Consider the following 20,891-nt stretch of genomic DNA (forward strand, 5'->3'; position numbering starts at 1 on the left):
TGCAACGAACGGGCATCTTGCTAGTTAAGATTCTAAATTTCATTCATTTTTTTGCGGAGAATTGTTTTTTGAATTTTATTATGATATAATTTTTTGAAAATTATTTTTAACGTGACTCGAAATTTTGTGATTAAAAGAGTTCGGACCCCACCGAAATATGCAAAATTTCGTTGAAATTTTAGTAGTGCCAAGAATATATGGTCTGTAATGCTAATAAAAAGAGTATGGGCTTTAAATATCCTTAAGAATTAGCAAATGGGCTGTAAATTATTGAAAATAATGGCTAATGGGTTGTACGCTCTTCTCCATAGATTTTGAGGCTGACTTCTCGGCCTACTAGGTTGACGATGACGTTGTCCTAAATTTTTTTGACGCGTACGCAAGGCTTTGTCAACTTAGTCAACACACAACAGTGATTGTTGGATGTTGATACGTCTCCAACGTATCTATAATTTTTGATTGCTCCATGCTAATTTATCTACTGTTTTGGACTATATTGGGCTTTATTTTCCACTTTTATATTATTTTTGGGACTAACCTATTAACTGAAGGCCCAGCCCAGAATTGATGTTTTTTGCCTATTTCAGTGTTTCGAAGAAACGGAATATCAAACGGAGTCCAAATGGAATGAAACCTTCGGGAACGTGATTTTCTCACCGAACGTGATCCAGGAGACTTGGACCCTACTCCAAGAAGTAACCGAGGAGGTCACGAGGGTGGGGGGCACGCCCCCCCCTAGGGCGCACCCCCTACCTCGTGGCCCCCCTGTTGCTCCACCGACGTACTCCTTCCTCCTATATATACCTACGTACCCCCCGTTAGATCAAATACGGAGCCAAAAACCTAATTCCACCGCTGCAACTTTCTGTATCCGCGAGATCCCATCTTGGGGCCTGTTTTGGAGCTCCGCCGGAGGGGGCATCTACCACGGAGGGCTTCTACATCAACACCATAGCCGCTCCAATGAAGTGTGAGTAGTTTACTTCAGACCTTTGGGTCCATAGCTAGTAGCTAGATGGCTTCTTCTCTCTTTTTGGATCTCAATACGATGTTCTCCCCCTCTCTTGTGGAGATCTATTCGATGTAATCTTCTTTTTGCGGTGTGTTTGTTGAGACCGATGAATTGTGGGTTTATGATCCAACTTATCTATGAATAATATTTGAATCTTCTCTGAATTATTTTATGTATGATTGAGTTATCTTTGCAAGTCTCTTCGAATTATCTGTTTGGTTTGGCCAACTAGATTGGTAGTTCTTGCAATGGGAGAAGTGTTCAGCTTTGGGTTCAATCTTGCGGTGTCCTTTCCCAGTGACAGCACGGGCAGCAAAGCACGTATTGTATTGTTGCCATCGAGGATAACAAGATGGGGTTTTTATCATATTGCATGAATTTATCCCTCTACATCATGTCATCTTGCTTAAGGCATTACTCTATTTTTTACTTAATACTCTAGATGCATGCTGGATAGCAGTCGATGAGTGGAGTAATAGTAGTACATGCAGAATCGTTTCGATCTACTTGTCTCGGACGTGATGCCTATATACATGATCATACCTAGATATACTCATAATTATGCTCAATTTTGTCAATTGCTCAACAGTAATTTGTTCACCCATCATAGAATACTTATGCTCTTGAGAGAAGTCACTAGTGAAACCTATGGCCCCCGGGTCTATTCTCATCATATCAATCTCTATCACTTTATTATTTGCTTTGTTTTTACTTTGCCTTTTACTTTTCATTTTGCATCTCTATATCAAAAATACATAAAATATTATTTATCATCTCTATCAGATCTCACCCTCGTAAGTGACCTGAAGGGATTGACAACCCCTAATCGCGTTGGTTGCGAGTAGCTATCATTTTGTGTAGGTACGAGGGACTTGTGCGTGGTCTCCTACTGGATTTATACCTTGGTTCTCAAAAACTGAGGGAAATAATTACGCTACTTTACTGCATCATCCTCTCCTCTTCGGGGAAAACCAACGCAGTGCTCAAGAGGTAGCAAGAAGAATTTCTGGCGCCGTTGCCGAGGAGGCTCACGCAAGCAAGTCAACCATACCAAGTACCCATCACAATCCCTATCTCTCGCATTACATTATTTGCCTCTCGTTTTCCTCTCCCCCACTTCACCCTTGCCATTTTGTTTGCCCTCTCTTTCCCAATCTCCTCCTCTCTTTCCCTTTCGCCTTTTTCTCGCTTGCCTTTTGTTTGCTTGTGTGTTGGATTACTTGTTGCCATGTCGCAAGATAATAACAAATTGTGTGACTTCTTGAATACCAATAATAATGATTTCCTTAGTACTCCGATTGCTCCTCTTAATAATGATGAGTCTTGTGAAATCAATACCGCTTTGCCGAATCTTGTTATGAAAGATCAATTCGCCGACCTTCCTAGTGAAGATGCCACTACTCATCTAAACAATTTTGTTGATTTGTATGATATGCAAAAGAAGAAAGATACGGATAACAATATTGTCAAATTGAAGTTATTTCCGTTTTCACTTAGAGATCGTGCTAAAATTTGGTTTTCGTCTTTGCCTAAAAATAGTATTGATTCTTGGAACAAGTGCAAAGATGCTTTTATCTCTAAGTATTTTCCTCCCGCTAAGATCATCACTCTTAGGAATGATATTATGAATTTTAAACAACTTGATCATGAGCATGTTGCCCAATCTTGGGAAAGAATGAAATTGATGCTTCGCAATTGCCCTACTCATGGTTTGAATTTATGGATGATCATACAAAAATTTTATGCCGGATTGAATTTTGCTTCTAGAAATCTTTTAGATTTGGCCGCGGGAGGCATGTTTATGGAAATTACATTAGGAGATGCTACAAAATTACTTGATAATATTATGGCTAGTTATTCTCAATGGCATACCGAAAGATCTTCTAGTAAAAAAGTGCATGCTATAGAAGAAATCAATGTTTTGAGTGAAAAGATGGATGAACTTATGAAGATGTTTGCTACTAAAAATACTTCTCTTGATCCCAATGATATGCCTTTATCTACTTTGATTGAGAATAATAATGAATCTATGGATGTGAATTTTGTTGGTCGGAATAGTTTTGGAAATAATGCGTATAGAGGGAATTTTAATCCTAGGCCTTATCCTAGTAATCCTTCTAATAATTATGGAAATTCCTACAACAACTCTTATGGAAATTTTAATAAGATGCCCTCTAAATTTGAGAGTAGTGTTAAAGAGTTTATGAATTCACAAAAGAATTTTAATGCTTTGCTTGAAGAGAAATTGCTTAAAGTTGATGATTTGGCTTGGAACTTGATAGAATTTCTCTTGAAATTAATTCTTTAAAGCTTAGATCTATTCCTCCTAAGCATGATATCAATGAGTCTCTCAAAGCTATGAGAATTTCCATTGATGAGTGCAAGTAAAGAACCGCTAGGATGCGTGCTTCCAAAGATGCTTTTATTAAAGCATGTTCTTCCAATTCCTATGAAAATCAAGATGAAGATCTAAAAGTTATTGATGTGTCCCCTATTAAATCTTTGTTTTGCAATATGAATCTTGATGAAACTGAATATGATCTTCCTTTACCTAGAAGGTGTTCTAAGAATTCGGAGTTTTTAGATCTTGATGATGAAATTGATGAAAGTGGGATTGAAGGAAATAAAAACCTAGATGTTGCTAAACCCACTATTTTGGATCTCAAGGAATTTAATTATGAAAATTTCTCTTTGATTGGTTGTATTTCCTTGTTTCAATCTGTGCTAGATTCTCCTCATGCTTATAGTCAAAATAAGGCCTTTACAGAACACATTGTTGATGCCTTGATGCAATCTTATGAAGAAAAACTTGAGTTGAAAGTTTCTATCCCTAGAAAACTTTATGATGAGTGGGAACCTACTATTAAAATTAAAATTAAAGATTATGAGTTTCATGCTTTGTGTGATTTGGGTGCTAGTGTCTCCACTATTCCCAAAACTTTGTGTGATTTGATAGATTTCCGTGATTTTGAAGATTGCTCTCTAAACTTGCATCTTGCAGATTCCACTATTAAAAAGCCTATGGGAAGAATTAATGATGTTCTTATTGTTGCAAATAGGAATTATGTGCCCGTAGATTTTATCGTTCTTGATATAGATTGCAATCCTTCATGTCCTATTATTCTTGGTAGACCTTTCCTTAGAACGATTGGTGCGATTATTGATATGAAGGAAGGGAATATTAGATTCCAATTTCCCTTGAGAAAGGGTATGGAACACTTCCCTAGAAAGAAAATAAAATTACCATATGAATCTATCATGAGAGCCACTTATGGATTGCCTACCAAAGATGGCAAAACCTAGATCTATCCTTGCTTTTATGCCTAGCTAGGGGCGTTAAACGATAGCGCTTGTTGGGAGGCAACCCAATTTTATTTTTGTTTTTTGTTTTCTTCTTCTGTTTATGAATAAATAATAAATCTAGCCTCTGTTTGGATGTGTTTTTATGTTTTAATTAGTGTTTGTGCCAAGTAGAACCTATAGGATAAGCTACGATGATAGTTGATTTGATTCTGCTGAAAAAACAGAAACTTTGCACTCATGAGAAAAAAATCAATAAATCACAGAAACGTGATTTTGCATTGATTCTTTCTGCTTCTGCTTAATAAACAAATTTTCCAGTACGTCCTATTTTTGGTAGAATTTTTAGAGTTCCAGAAGTTTGCGTTAGTTACAGATTACTACAGACTATTCTGTTTTTGACAGATTCTGTTTTGCGTGTGTTGTTTGCTTATTTTGATGAATCTATGGCTAGTAAAATAGTTTATAATCCATAGAGAAGTTGGAATACAGTAGGTTTAACACCAATATAAATAAAGAATTAGTTCATTACAGTACCTTGAAGTAGTCTTTTGTTTTCTTTCACTAACGGAGCTCACGAGATTTCTATTGAGTTTTGTGTTGTGAAGTTTTCAAGTTTTGGGTGAATTCTTTTGATGGATTATGTAACAAGGAGTGGCAAGAGCCTAAGCTTGGGGATGCCCATGGCACCCCCAAGATAATCCAAGGACACCAAAAAGTCAAAGCTTGGGGATGCCCCGGAAGGCATCCCCTCTTTCTTCTACTTCCATCGGTAATTTACTTGGAGCTATATTTTTATTCACCACATGTTATGTGTTTTTCTTCGAGCGTCTTGTATCATTTGTGTCTTTGCTTGTTAGTTTACCACAATCATCCTTGCTGTACACACCTTTTGAGATAGACATACATGAATTGGAATTTGCTAGAATACTCTATGTGCTTCACTTATATCTTTTGAGCATGATAGTTTTGCTCAAGTGCTTCACTTATATCTTTTGAGCGTGATAATTTTTGCTCTAGTACTTAACTTAGATCTTTTAGAGCATGGTGGTGGATTTGTTTTAAAGAAACTATTGATCTCTCATGCTTCACTTAGATTATTTTGAGAGTCGTTATTAGCATGGTAATTTGCTTAATGATAATATACTTGGTATTCAAGATATGTGAAACTTTCTTTTGAGTGCGTTGAATACTAAGATAAGTTTGATGCTTCATAATTGTTTTGAGATATGGAGGTGATAATATCAAAGTCGTGCTAGTTGAGTAATTTTGAATTTGAGAAAATGCTTGTGTTGAAGTTTGCAAGTCGCGTAGCATGCACGTATGGTTAAAGTTGTGTAACAAATTTGAAACATGAAGTGTACCTGGCTTGTGCATCCTTATGAGTGGCGGTCGGGGACGAGCGATGGTCTTTTCCTACCAATCTATCCCCCTAGGAGCATGCGCGTAGTACTTGATTTTTGATGACTTCTAAATTTTTGCAATAAGTATATGAGTTCTTTTGACTAATGTTGAGTCCATGGATTATACGCACTCTCACCTTTCCGCCTTTGCTAGCCTCTCTAATACCGCACACTTTTCGCCGGTATCATACACCCACCATATACCTTCCTCAAAACAGCCACCATACCTACCTATTATGGCATTTCCATAGCCATTCCGAGATATATTGCCATGCAACTTTCCACCGTTCCGTTTATTATGACACGCTCCATCATTGTCATATTGCTTTTTGCATGAACATGTAGTTGACATTGTATTTGTGGCAAGGCCACTTTCATAATTTTCATACATGTCGCTCTTGATTCATTGCATATCCCGGTACACCGCCGGAGGCATTCATATAGAGTCATATTTTGTTCTAAGTATCGAGTTGTAATTGTTGAGTTGTAAGAAAAATAAAAGTGTGATGCATCATTATTAGAGCATTGTCCCAGTGAGGAAAGGATGATGGAGACTATGATTCCCCCATAAGTCGGGATGAGACTCCGGACAAAAAAAGGCCATAAAAAAAGAGAAAAGGCCCAAATAAAAAAATGAGAGAAAAAGAGAGAAGGGACAATTATACTATCCTTTTACCACACTTGTGCTTCAAAGTAGCACCATGATCTTCATAATAAGAGAGTCTCATATGTTGTCACTTTCATATACTAGTGGGAATTCTTCATTATAGAACTTGGCTTGTATATTCCAATGATGGGCTTCCTCAAAAAGTGCCCTAGGTCTTCGTGAGCAAGCAAGTTGGATGCACACCCACTTAGTTTATTTTGTTGAGCTTTCATATACTTATAGCTCTAGTGCATCCGTTGCATGGCAATCCCTACTCACTCACATTGATATCTATTGATGGGCACCTCCATAGCCCGTTGATACGCCTAGTTGATGTGAGACTATCTTCTCCTTTTTTGTCTTCTCCACACAATCCCCACCATCATATTCTATTCCACCCATAGTGTTATATCCATGGCTCACGCTCATGTATTGTGTGAAGGTTGAAAAAGTTTGAGATTATTTAAGTATGAAACAATTGCTTGGCTTGTCATCGGGGGTATAGAAGTTGGGAACATCTTTGGGTGACGAAAATAAAGCATAGCCTAACTATATGATTTTGTAGGGATGAACTTTCTTTTGCCATGAAATTTTGAGAAGACATGATTGCTTTGATTAGTATGCTTGAAGTATTATTACTTTTATGTCAATATGAACTTTTGTCTTGAATCTTTCGGATCTGAATATTCATGCCACAATTAAGAAGATTTACATTGAAATTATGCCAAAGTATCACTTCGCATCAAAAATTCTTTCTTATCATTTACCTACTCGAGGACGAGCAGGAATTAAGCTTGGGGATGCTTGATACATCTTCAACGTATCTATAATTTTTGATTGCTCCATGCTACTTTATCTACTATTTTGGACTATATTGGGCTTTATTTTCCACATTTATATTATTTTTGGGACTAACCTATTACCGGAGGCCCAGCCCAGAATTGCTGTTTTTTGCCTATTTCAGTGTTTCGAAGAAACGGAATATCAAACGGAGTCCAAGCGGAATGAAACCTTCGGGAATGTGATTTTCTCACCGAACGTGATCCAGGAGACTTGGACCCTACTCCAAGAAGTAACCGAGGAGGTCACAAGGGTGGGGGGCGCCCCCCCTAGGGCGTGCCCCCCTACCTCGCGGGCCCCCTATTGCTCCACCGACGTACTCCTTCCTCCTATATATACCTACGTACCCCCGACAGATCAAATACGGAGCCAAAAACCTAATTCCACCGCCGCAAGTTTCTGTATCCGCGAGATCCCATCTTGGGGCCTGTTCCGGAGCTCCGCCGGAGGGGGCATCTACCACGGAGGGCTTCTACATCAACACCATAGCCTCTCCGATGAAGTGTGAGTAGTTTAGTTCAGACCTTCGGGTCCATAGCTAGTAGCTAGATGGATTCTTCTCTCTTTTTGGATCTCAATACAATGTTCTCCCCCTCTCTTGTGGAGATCTATTCGATGTAATCTTGTTTTTGTGGTGTGTTTGTTGAGACTGATGAATTGTGGGTTTATGATCCAACTTATCTATGAATAATATTGAATCTTCTCTGAATTCTTTTATGTATGATTGAGTTATCTTTGCAAGTCCCTTTGAATTATCTGTTTGGTTTGGCCAACTAGATTGGTAGTTCTTGCAATGGGAGAAGTGTTCAGCTTTGGGTTCAATCTTGCGGTGTCCTTTCCCAGTGACAGCAGGGGCAGCAAGGCACGTATTGTATTGTTGCCATCGAGGATAACAAGATGGGTTTTTTATCATATTGCATGAATTTATCCCTCTACATCATGTCATCTTATTTAAGGCATTACTCTGTTTTTTACTTAATACTCTAGATGCATGCTGGATAGCGGTCGATGAGTGGAGTAATAGTAGTAGATGCAGAATCGTTCCGATCTACTTGTCTCGAATGTGATGCCTATATACATGATCATACCTAGATATACTCATAATTATGCTCAATTCTGTCAATTGCTCAACAGTAATTTGTTCACCCACCGTTTTACTTTTCACTTTGCATCTCTATATCAAAAATACCAAAAATATTATTTATCATCTCTATCAGATCTCACCCTCGTAAGTGACCGTGAAGGGATTGACAACCCCTAATCGCGTTGGTTGCGAGTAGCTATCGTTTTGTGTAGGTACGAGGGACTTGTGCGTGGTCTCCTACTGTATTGATACCTTGGTTCTCAAAAACTAAGGGAAATACTTACGCTACTTTATTGCATCGTCCTCTCCTCTTCGAGGAAAACCAACGCAGTGCTCAAGAGGTAGCAGATGTCCATCAAACGGCCGCCGTGCTTCTTCAATCTCTGATCTTCCTGCTCTAGCCGCCCAAACCAGCACCGGCGGGGCTGCCTGCCCCCTCCTCCCGTGGCTGGCTATGCTGCCGCCAGGCCATCCCTCTAACCACCCACACATCCTGTTATTTTCCGGCAACGTCAGCCTCACCCCGCAGCCGGATAGTCAGCGCTCGTACTCCCCACAGCGTGGGCATCTGCTTCGGTGGCTTCGTCGACTCTGGGTGGTTCTCTTCCTGGGCCTAGCCCTCGTCCACCGCGTTTGTGCTCTCGGCGCGGTGAGGTCAACATGGTCAACAAACAACAGCCATCGGAAAGGCTGACAGTAGGGGCCCACAGAGGGAAATGCTTCCTTATTACGCGCAAAATAATGAATCGTCCACCTGTTAGCAGGGACCCACCGGAAGGGTCGCTGTATTCCGCAAAAAAACGTTCCCCCGCTGTCAACTTGGACCCACCGGAAATGCCTCCTTATTACGCACAAAAAAAATGAATACTCCCCCTGCTAGCTGGGACTCACCTTGGTGGGAGGCTGACTTGTGGGCCTACTAAGTTGACGGGGACGGAGGGCTTTGTCAACTTAGTCAATATGAACGATTCTAGCTCCAGTGACCGTACGATGTCCATCCAACGGCCGTAGTGCTTCTTCAACCTTTGGTCTTCGTGCTCCAACCGCCCAAAGCAGCGCCGGTCGTGCCGCATGCTCCTGCCTCCCGTAGCCGGCTGTGATGCCGTGGAGGCCTCACCTCCCCCTACTACTCCCACCGCTAGCCAGGCCATCCCTCTACTCACCCACACCCCCTGTTATTCTGCGGCGACGGCAGCCTCACACCGCAGCCGAACCAGTGAACCCTCGTACTCCTCTTCGTGTGGGCATCCACTGCTACGTCTTCCCCGGCTCCGCGTCGTCCCCATCCTAGGCCTCGCTGTCGTCCACCACCGTGGTGCTCTCGGCGCGGTGTGGTCAATGTGGAGAGGCTGACAGCTGGGTCCACGGCAGCCGCAAGGAAGAGCCTCCTTATTACGCGCAAAATAATTATTCCTCCACCTGACAGCGGGGACCCACCATACGGGCCACCGTATTTCACGAAAAAAATGATTCGCCCCCTGACTGCTTGAACCCACCAGCTACATCTTCGCATGCAAGGAAGTGCGTCTGGGGAAAAAACGATTCGCCCTCGTGACTGCTGGGACCCACCAGCTACATCTTCGCACGCAAGGAAGTGCGTCTGGAAAAAAACATTCACCCCCCTGACTGCTAGGACCCACCAGCTACACCTTCGCACGCAAGGAAGTGCGTCCGGGCAAAAAAACGATTCGCCCCTGACTGCTGGGACCCACCAGCTACATCTTCGCATGCAGGGAAGTGTGTGACAGTCGGGACCCACCTGGTCAAAGCGTACGTAGCGTTGTCATTCTGGTCGCGAACATGTACGTACATACTGGTGGATGTAGAGGCACGCACATGTCGTAGTAGAGGCGCGCACGTAGCATGTACACGTACGTACAGCGGCCAGTGTGCAAGAAAGAAAATACGGCCACGTATGTGTACATACAGGCGGGGTCTCGAACGCCTACTCGTGCATACGTACGGCCAGGGCTCGTGTACATGGCTGGGTCAGAACAATGAAACAACGTCGTCATCGTGTTCATGGGGAGCCAACCGGCTGGGTCGGATATGGAATGTGTCGTCATGTTCATCGGGAGGGCTTGGACGGAACAGGCGATGGAAACGAGGCCTGGCGTACCGCAGAACGGAGGAAACAACCTTGTGTTCGATCGGCCACGTTCGAAACGGGATCCTGTTCATCCGGAGGGGTCTGGCGTACCGCAAAATGGAGGAAACGGACCTCCTACGGTCGAAACGGGGGTCTTGTTGATCGGGAGGGGTGTGGCATACCGCAAAACGGACGAAACGGACTTGTGTTGGAGCACTACGGTCGAAACAGGGGTCCTGTTCATCAGGAGGGGTGTGGCGTACCGCAAAACGGGACTCCACGGGATACTGTTCATCTCCACTATCGACCTCCTCCAGCCTCCACGGTCTACTGTTCATCCACCGTCAACCTCCTGCAGCCTCCACGGGCTCCTGTTCATCCAGTCTCCTGTTGGGGAACGTAGTAATTTCAAAAAAATTCCTACGTACACGCAAGATCATGGTGATGGCATAGCAACGAGAGGAGAGAGTGTTGTCCATGTACCCTCGTAGACCGTAAGCGGAAGCGTTATGAGAACGCGGTTGATGTAGTCGTACGTCTTGACGATCCGACCGATCCAAGTACCAAACGTACGGCACCTCCGAGTTCAGCACACGTTCAGCTCGATGACGATCCCCGGGCTCCGATCCAGCAAAGCTTCGGGGATGAGTTCCGTCAGCACGACGGCGTGGTGATGATGATGATGCTCTACGGGCACAGGGCTTCGCCTAAACTCCGCGACGATATGACCGAGGTGGAATATGGTGGAGGGGGGCACCGCACACGGCTAAGGAACGATCCGTAGATCAACTTGTGTGTTATGGGGTGCCCCCCTGCCCCCGTATATAAAGGAGCAAGGGGGGAGGAGGCCGGCCCTAGGAGGGGGCGCGCCAAGTGTGGAGTCCTACTAGGACTCCCTAGTCCTAGTAGGATTCCACCTCCCTTGTTGGAGTAGGAGAAGGGGAAAGAGGGGGAGAGGAAGAGGAAAGGGGGGCTGCGCCCCTTTTCCAATTCGGACCAGAGGGGGGGCACAGGCCTCCTTCCTTTTGGCCTCTCTCCTCTATTCCCATATGGCCCAATAAGGCTCATATACTCCCCGGCGAATTCCCGCCACTCTCCGGTACTCCAAAAAATACCCGAATCACTCGGAACCTTTCCGAACTCCGAATATAGTCGTCCAATATATCAATCTTTACGTCTCGACCATTTCGAGACTCCTCGTCATATCCCCGATCTCATCCGGGACTCCGAACTCCTTCGGTACATCAAAACACATAAACTCATAATATAACTGTCATCAAAACCTTAAGCGTGCGGACCCTACGGGTTCGAGAACTATGTAGACATGACCTAGAACTATTCTCGGTCAATAACCAATAGCGGAACCTGGATGCTCATATTGGCTCCTACATATTCTACGAAGATCTTTATCAGTCAAACCGCATAACAACATACGTTGTTCCCTTTGTCATCGGTATGTTACTTGCCCGAGATTCGATCGTCGGTATCCAATACCTAGTTCAATCTCATTACCGGCAAGTCTCTTTACACGTTATGTAATGCATCATTCCATAACTAACTCATTAGCTACATTGCTTGCAAGGCTTATAGTGATGTGCATTACCGACAGGGCCCAGAGATACCTCTCCGACAATCGGAGTGACAAAACCTAATCTCGAAATACGCCAACCCAACATGTACCTTTCGAGACACCTGTAGTACTCCTTTATAATCACCCGGTTACGTTGTGACGTTTGGTAGCACCCAAAGTGTTCCTCCGGTAAACGGGAGTTGCATAATCTCATAGTTACAGGAACATGTATAAGTCATGAAGAAAGCAATAGCAACATACTAAACAATCAAGTGCTAGGCTAACGGAATGGGTCATGTCAATCACATCATTCTCCTAATGATGTGATCCCGTTAATCAAATGACAACTCTTTTGTCCATGGCTAGGAAACATAACCATCTTTGATAAACGAGCTAGTCAAGTAGAGGCATACTAGTGACACTATGTTTGTCTATGTATTCACACATGTATTATGTTTCCGGTTAATACAATTCTAGCATGAATAATAAACATTTATCATGAAATAAGGAAATAAATAATAACTTTATTATTGCCTCTAGGGCATATTTCCTTCAGTCTCCCACTTGCACTAGAGTCAATAATCTAGTTCACATCACCATGTGATTTAACACCAATATTCACATCTGTATATGATTAACACCCATAGTTCACATCGTCATGTGACCAACACCCAAAGGGTTTACTAGAGTCAATAATCTAGTTCACATCGCTATGTGATTAACACCCAAAGAGTACTAAGGTGTGATCATGTTTTGCTCGTGAGATAAGCTTAGTCAACGGGTCTGTCACATTCAGAGCCGTATGTATTTTGCAAATATTCTATGTCCACAATGCTCTGCACGGAGCTACTCTAGCTAATTTCTCCCACTTTCAATATGTATCCAGATTGAGACTTAGAGTCATCTAGATTGGTGTAAAAGCTTGCATCATTGTAACTTTTTACGACGGGCTCTTTTATCACCTCCATAATCGAGAAACATCTCCTTAGTCCTCACTAAGGATATCCTTGACCGATGTCCAGTGATCTACTCTTAGATCACTATTGTACTCCATTGCCCAATTCTTTGCAAGGTATACAATAGGTCTGGTACATAGCATATCATACTTTATAGAACCTATGACTGAGGCATAGGGAATGACTTTTCATTCTCTTTCTATTTTCTGCCATGGTCGGGTCTTGAGTCTTACTCAATTTCACACCTTTGCAACACAGGCAAGAACTCTTTCTTTGACTGCTCCATTTTGAACTACTTCAAAATCTTGTCAAGGTATGTACTCATTGAAAAAACTTATCAAGCCTCTTGATCTATCTCTATAGATCTTGATGCTCAATATGTAAGTAGCTTTACTGAGGTCTTTATTTTAAAGAACTCATTTCAAACACTCCTTTGTGCTTTGTAGAATAATTCTACACTATTTCTGATCAACAATATGTCATTCACATATACTTATCAGAAATGTTGTAGTGCTCCCACTCACTTTCTTGTAAATACAGGCTTCACCGTAAGTCTGTACAAAAATATATGCTTTGATCAACTTATCAAAGCGTATATTCCAACTCTGAGATGCTTGCACCAGTCCATAGATGGATCGCTGGAGCTTGCACATTTTGTTAGCACCTTTAGGATTGACAAAACCTTCTGGTTGCATCATATACAACTCTTCTTTAAGAAAACCATTAAGGAATGCAGTTTTGACATCCATTTGCCAGATTTCATAAAATGTGGTAATTGCTAACTTGATTCGGACAGACTTAAGCATCGCTACAGTTGAGAAAATCTCATTGTAGTCAATACCTTGAACTTGTCAAAAACCTTTTTGCAACAAGTCGAGCTATGTAGATAGTAACACTACTATCAGCATCTGTCTTCCTCTTGAAGATCCATTTATACAATATGGCTTGCCGATCATCGGGCAACTCCACCAAAGTCCACACTTTGTTCTCATACATGGATCCTATCTCAGATTTCATGGCCTCCAGCCATTTCGCGGAATCTGGGCTCATCATCGTTTCCTCATAGTTCGTAGGTTTATCATGGTCTAGTAACATGACTTTCAGAACAGGATTACCGTACCACTTTGGTGCGGACCGTACTCTGGAAGACCTACGAGGTTATGTAGTAACTTGATCAGAAGTTTCATGATCATCATCATTAGCTTCCTCACTAATTGGTGTAGGAATCACTGGAACTGATTTCAGTGATGAACTATTTTCCAATTCGGGAGAAGGTACAGTTACCTCATAAAGTTCTACTTTCCTCCCACTCACTTCTTTCGAGAGAAACTTCTTCTCTAGAAAGGATCCATTCTTGGCAACGAATGTTTTGCCTTCAGATCTGTGATAGAAGGTGTACCCAAAAGTTTCCTTTGGGTATTCTATGAAGACGCACTTCTCCGATTTGGGTTTGAGCTTATCAGGATGAAACTTTTTTACATAAGCATCGTAGCCCCAAACTTTAAGAAATGACAACTTGGGTTTCTTGCTAAACCACAGTTCATATAGTGTCGTCTCAACGGATTTAGATGGTGCCCTTTTAACGTGAATGCAGTTGTCTCTAATGCATAACCCCAAAACAATAGTGGTAAATCAATAAGACACATCATAGATCGCACCATATCCAATAAAGTGCGGTTACGACGTTCGGACACACCATAAAGTTCTGGTGTTCCAGGTGGCATGAGCTGTGAAACTATTCCACATTGTTTTAATTGAAGACCAAACTCGTAACTCAAATATTCGTCTCCGCGATCAGATTGCAGAAACTTTATTTTCTTGTTATGATGATTTTTCCACTCCACTCTGAAATTCTTTGAACCTTTCAATTATTTCAGACTTATGTTTCATCAAGTAGATATACCCATATCTGCTCAAATCATCTTGTGAAGGTCAGAAAATAACAATACTTGCCACGAGCATCAACACTCATTGGATCGCATACATCGGTATGTATTATTTCCAATAAGTCAGTAGCTTGTTGCATTGTTCCGGAGAACGGAGTTTCAGTCATCTTACCCAAAAGGCACGGTTCGCAAGCATCAAATGATTCATAACCAAGTGATTCCAAAAATCCATCTTTATGGAGTTTCTTCATGCGCTTTACACCGATATGACCCAAACGGCAGTGCCACAAATAAGTTGCACTATCATTATTAACTTTTCATATTTTGGCATCAATATTATGAATATGTGTATCACTACGATCGAGATCCAACAAACTATGTTCATTGGGTGTATGACCATCGAAGGTCTTATTCATGTAAACAGAATAACAATTTATTCTCTAAGTTTAAATGAAAAAACGTATCGCAATAAATATGATCAAATCATATTCATGCTCAATGCAAATGCCAAATAACATTTATTTAGGTTTAACACTAATCCTGAAAGTATAGGGAGTGTGCGATGATGATCATATCAATCTTGGAACTACTTCCAACACTCATCGTCACTTCACCCTTCAACTAGTCTCTGTTTATTCTGTAACTCCTGTTTCGAGTTACTAATCTTAGTAACTGAACAAGTATCAAATACTCAAGGGTTACTATAAACACTAGTAAGGCACACATCAATAACCTGTATATCAAATATACCCTTGTTCACTTTGCCATCCTTCTTATCCACCAAATATTCAGGGTATTTCCGCTTCCAGTGACCATTTCCTTTGCAGTGTAAGCACTTAGTTTTAGGCTTTGGTCCAGCTTTGGGCTTCTTCGCGGGAGTGACAACTTGCTTGTTATTCTACTTGAAGTTCCCTTTCTTTCCCATTGCCCTTTTCTTGAAACTAGTGGTCTTGTCAATCATCAACACTTAATGCTCTTTCTTGATTTCTACCTTCGTCAATTTCAACATCACGAAGAGCTCGGGAATCGTTTTCGTCATCCCTTGCATACTATAGTTCATCATGAAGTTCTAGTAACTTAGTGATGGTGACTAGAGAATTCTGTCAATCACTATCTTATCTGGAAGATTAACTCCCACGTGATTCAAGCGATTGAAGTACCCAGACAATCTGAGCACATGCTCACTAGTTGAGCGATTCTCCTCCATCTTTTAGCTATAGAACTTGTTGGAGACATCATATCTCTCAACTCGGGTATTTGCTTGAAATATTAACTTCAACTCATGGAACATCTCATATGGTCCATGACGTTCAAAACGTCTTTGAAGTCCCGATTCTAAGCCGTTAAGCATGGTGCACTAAACTATCAAGTAGTCATCATACTGAGCTAGCCAAACGTTCATAACGTCTGCATCTGCTCCTGCAATAGGTCTGTCACCTAGCGGTGCATTAAGGACATAATTCTTCTGTGCAGCAATGAGGATAAACCTCAGATCACGGATCCAATCCGCATCATTGCTACTAACATCTTTCAACACAGTTTTCTCTAGGAACATATCAGCATATGAAAGCAACAACGCAAGCTATTGACCTACAACATAATTTGCAAAATACTACCAGGACTAAGTTCATGATAAATTTAAGTTCAATTAATCATATTACTTAAGAACTCCCACTTAGACAGACATCTCTCTAGTCATCTAAGTGATCACGTGATCCAAATCAACTAAACCATAACCGATCATCACGTGAGATGGAGTAGTTTTCAATGGTGAACATCACTATGTTGATCATATCAACTATATGATTCACGCTCGACCTTTCGGTCTCCGTGTTGCGAGGCCATATCTGCATATGCTAGGCTCGTCAAGTTTAACCTGAGTATTCTGCGTGTGCAAAAACTGGCTTGCACCCGTTGTAGATGGACGTAGAGCTCATCACACCCGATCATCACGTGGTGTCTGGGCACGGCGAACTTTGGCAACGGTGCATACTCAGGGAGAACACTTCTTGATAATTTTAGTGAGAGATCATCTTAAAATGCTACCGTCAATCAAAGCAAGATAAGATGCATAAAGGATTAACATCACATGCAATCAATATAAGTGATATGATATGGCCATCATCATCTTGTGCTTGTGATCTCCATCTCCGAAGCACCGTCGTGATCACCATCGTCACCGGCGCGACACCTTGATCTTCATCGTAACATCTTTGTCGTTTACGCCATCTATTGCTTCTACAACTATCGCTACCGCTTAGTGATAAAGTAAAGCAATTACAGGGCGTTTGCATTTCATACAATAAAGTGACAACCATATGGCTCCTGCCAGTTGCCGATAACTTCGGTTACAAAACATGATCATCTCATACAATAAAATATAGCATCACGTCTTGACCATATCACATCACAACATGCCCTGCAAAAATAAGTTAGACGTCCTCTACTTTGTTGTTGCAAATTTTACGTGGCTGCTATGGGCTTAGCAAGAACCGTTCTTACCTACGCATCAAAACCACAATGATAGTTCGTCAAGTTAGTGTTGTTTTAACCTTCGCAAGGACCGGGCGTAGCCACACTCGATTCAGCTAAAGTGAGAGAGACAGACACCCGCCAGCCACCTTTAAGCACAAGTGCTCGCAACGGTGAAACCAGTCTCGCGTAAGCGTACGCGTAATGTCGGTCCGGGCCGCTTCATCTCACAATACCACCGAACCAAAGTATGACATGCTGGTAAGCAGTATGACTTGTATCGCCCACAACTCACTTGTGTTCTACTCGTGCATATGACATCTACGCATAAAACCAGGCTCGGATGCCACTGTTGGGGAACGTAGTAATTTCAAAAAAATTCCTACGTACACGCAAGATCATGGTGATGGCATAGCAACGACAGGAGAGAGTGTTGTCCACGTACCCTCGTAGACCGTAAGCGGAAGCATTATGACAACGCGGTTGATGTAGTCGTACGTCTTCACGATCCGACCGATCCAAGTACCAAACGTACGGCACCTCCGAGTTCAGCACACGTTCAGCTCGATGACGATCCCCGGGCTCCGATCCAGCAAAGCTGCGGGGATGAGTTCCGTCAGCACGACGGCGTGGTGACGATGATGATGCTCTACTGGCGCAGGGCTTCGCCTAAACTCCGCGACGATATGAACGAGGTGGATTATGGTGGAGGGGGGCACCGCACACGGCTAAGGAACGATCCGTAGATCAACTTGTGTGTTATGGGGTGCCCCCCTGCCCCCGTATATAAAGGAGCAAGGGGGGAGGAGGCCGGCCCTAGGAGGGGGCGCGCCAAGTGTGGAGTCCTACTAGGACTCCCTAGTCCTAGTAGGATTCCACCTCCCTTGTTGGAGTAGGAGAAGGGGAAAGAGGGGGAGAGGAAGAAGGAAAGGGGGGCTGCGCCCCTTGTCCAATTCGGACCAGAAGGGGGGCGCAGGCCTCCTTCCTTTTGGCCTCTCTCCTCTATTCCCGTATGGCCCAATAAGGCCCATATACTCCCCGGCGAATTCCCGTAACTCTCCGGTACTCCGAAAAATACCCGAATCACTCGGAACCTTTCCGAACTCTGAATATAGTCGTCCAATATATCGATCTTTACGTCTCGACCATTTCGAGACTCCTCGTCATATCCCCGATCTCATCCGGGACTCCGAACTCCTTCGTTACATCAAAACTCATAAACTCATAATATAATTGTCATCAAAACCTTAAGCGTGCGGACCCTACGGGTTCGAGAACTATGTAGACATGACCTAGAACTATTCTCGGTCAATAACCAATAGCGGAACCTGGATGCTCATATTGGCTCCTACATATTCTATGAAGATCTTTATCGGTCAAACCGCATAACAACATACGTTGTTCCCTTTGTCATCGGTATGTTACTTGCCCGAGATTCGATCGTCGGTATCCAATACCTAGTTCAATATCGTTACCGGCAAGTCTCTTTACTCGTTATGTAATGCATCATTCCGTAACTAACTCATTAGCTACATTGCTTGCAAGGCTTATAGTGATGTGCATTACTGAGAGGGCCCAGAGATACCTCTCCGACAATCGGAGTGACAAAACCTAATCTTGAAATACGCCAACCCAACATGTACCTTTGGAGACACCTGCAGTACTTCTTTATAATCACCCAGTTACGTTGTGACGTTTGGTAGCACCCAAAGTGTTCCTCCGGTAAACGGGAGTTGCATAATCTCATAGTTACAGGAACATGTATAAGTCATGAAGAAAGCAATAGCAACATACTAAACGATCAAGTGCTAGGCTAACGGAATGGGTCATGTCAATCACATCATTCTCCTAATGATGTGATCCCGTTAATCAAATGACAACTCTTTTGTCCATGGCTAGGAAACATAACCATCTTTGATAAACAAGCTAGTCAAGTAGAGGCATACTAGTGACACTATGTTTGTCTATGTATTCACACATGTATTATGTTTCCGGTTAATACAATTCTAGCATGAATAATAAACATTTATCATGAAATAAGGAAATAAATAATAACTTTATTATTTCCTCTAGGGCATATTTCCTTCATCTCCACCACGTGCTACTCCACTAGCTACTCTTCAACCACCCCTCCACAGGCTCCTGTTCAACCACCCCTCCACCATCTACTGTTCATCCAGCCCTCCACGCGGTCGTCCTATTCATCCAGCCCTCCACGGGGTCCTGTTCATCCAGCCCCAACCGGCTCGATCAATCGGGGTCCTGTTCATCCAGAGGCAACGCCACGGGGTCCTGTTCATCCACCCCCACCGCTCACTGTTCATCCAAACCCCCCACAACACTCACTGTTCATCCAGAGGCAGCATCGATCAGCTTCAGTTAGCAGCAGTAGCGAAGGAATCACTCGATCGGGTTCAGTAACAGCCATCGATCGATCGCTCAGATTCAATAAGGCGTAGCCTGCAGTGCAATCGCTCAGGTTCAGTTAGAGCCCAACGCCTCACTCGGGTTCGGTTAGATCCAACGCCTCGCACATACGCGCTTACAAGTATGAGAGAAATGCGCATCACTCGGCCCCCAACCACCCACCGTAACCGGGAACTCCCTGAAATTTTCCTCGCCCTCGCTTCTACCATGGTTTTTTCCGTCATGGACGGCCCAAAGAATGTCGTGCAGCTGCGTCTCCGGTCCGCCCAAGACGAAAAGCCCATTTTCTGTCATGATTTTTTGTCATAAAAGTAGGAGCCACCACATCTATGATGATACCGGGTTTTGTCACAATTATCGTCATAGAAGTGTCATAAGTATGACAGAAAAAATTTCGATCGGCCCAAAATGTCACGGATGTGTCTTTTTTTGTAGTGCATAAAAGTGCATGACAACCTCTGCTTCCCTCTGCTAAGGGCCTATCTTTTACTTTATGTCTTTTACTTTATGCAAGAGTCAAGGTGATCTTCACCTTTCCCTTTTTCATTTTATCCTTTGGCAAGCACCTCGTGTTGGAAAGATCCTGATATATATATCCAGTTGGACGTAGGTTAGGATGAACGATTATTGTTGACATCACCCAAAGGTGAATACATTGGGAGGCAACACTATAAGCCCCTATCTTTCTTAGCGTCCGATTAAAACTTCATAAGCATAAGTATTGCGTGAGTGTTACCAATTGTAGAAGACTATATGATAGTTGAGTATGTGGAGTTTGCTAAATCAAGCTCTGACATAGACCCTTCCTGAAAATAAGATGAATTGTAATTATTGATGACTAAGAATGAAGTTTGCTAGTTTTCAAGATAGTTTATGGTCTATGCTTTAACATGTGAATAGCTTGTTACTTGATCATGAAAAGTTTTATGAGATGAGCTACTATTATGACATATAATCATGCTAGAAAAGGTGATTGGAATTATCATTGATCAAACTTGTGCACCTGCTAGCATTCACACTTCATAAATTCTTTCTTTTATCATTTACCTACTCAAGGACGAGCAGGAATTAAGCTTGGGGATGCTGATACGTCTCCAACGTATCTATAATTTATGAAGCATTCATGCTATTATATTAAGTGTTTTGGATGATTATGGGCTATATTATACACTTTTATATTACTTTTGGGACTAACCTGTTAACCGG

The sequence above is a fragment of the Triticum dicoccoides genome, chromosome 1B (genome assembly GCF_002162155.2).
Source record: "Triticum dicoccoides isolate Atlit2015 ecotype Zavitan chromosome 1B, WEW_v2.0, whole genome shotgun sequence".
NCBI classification, from domain to species: Eukaryota; Viridiplantae; Streptophyta; class Magnoliopsida; order Poales; family Poaceae; genus Triticum; species Triticum dicoccoides.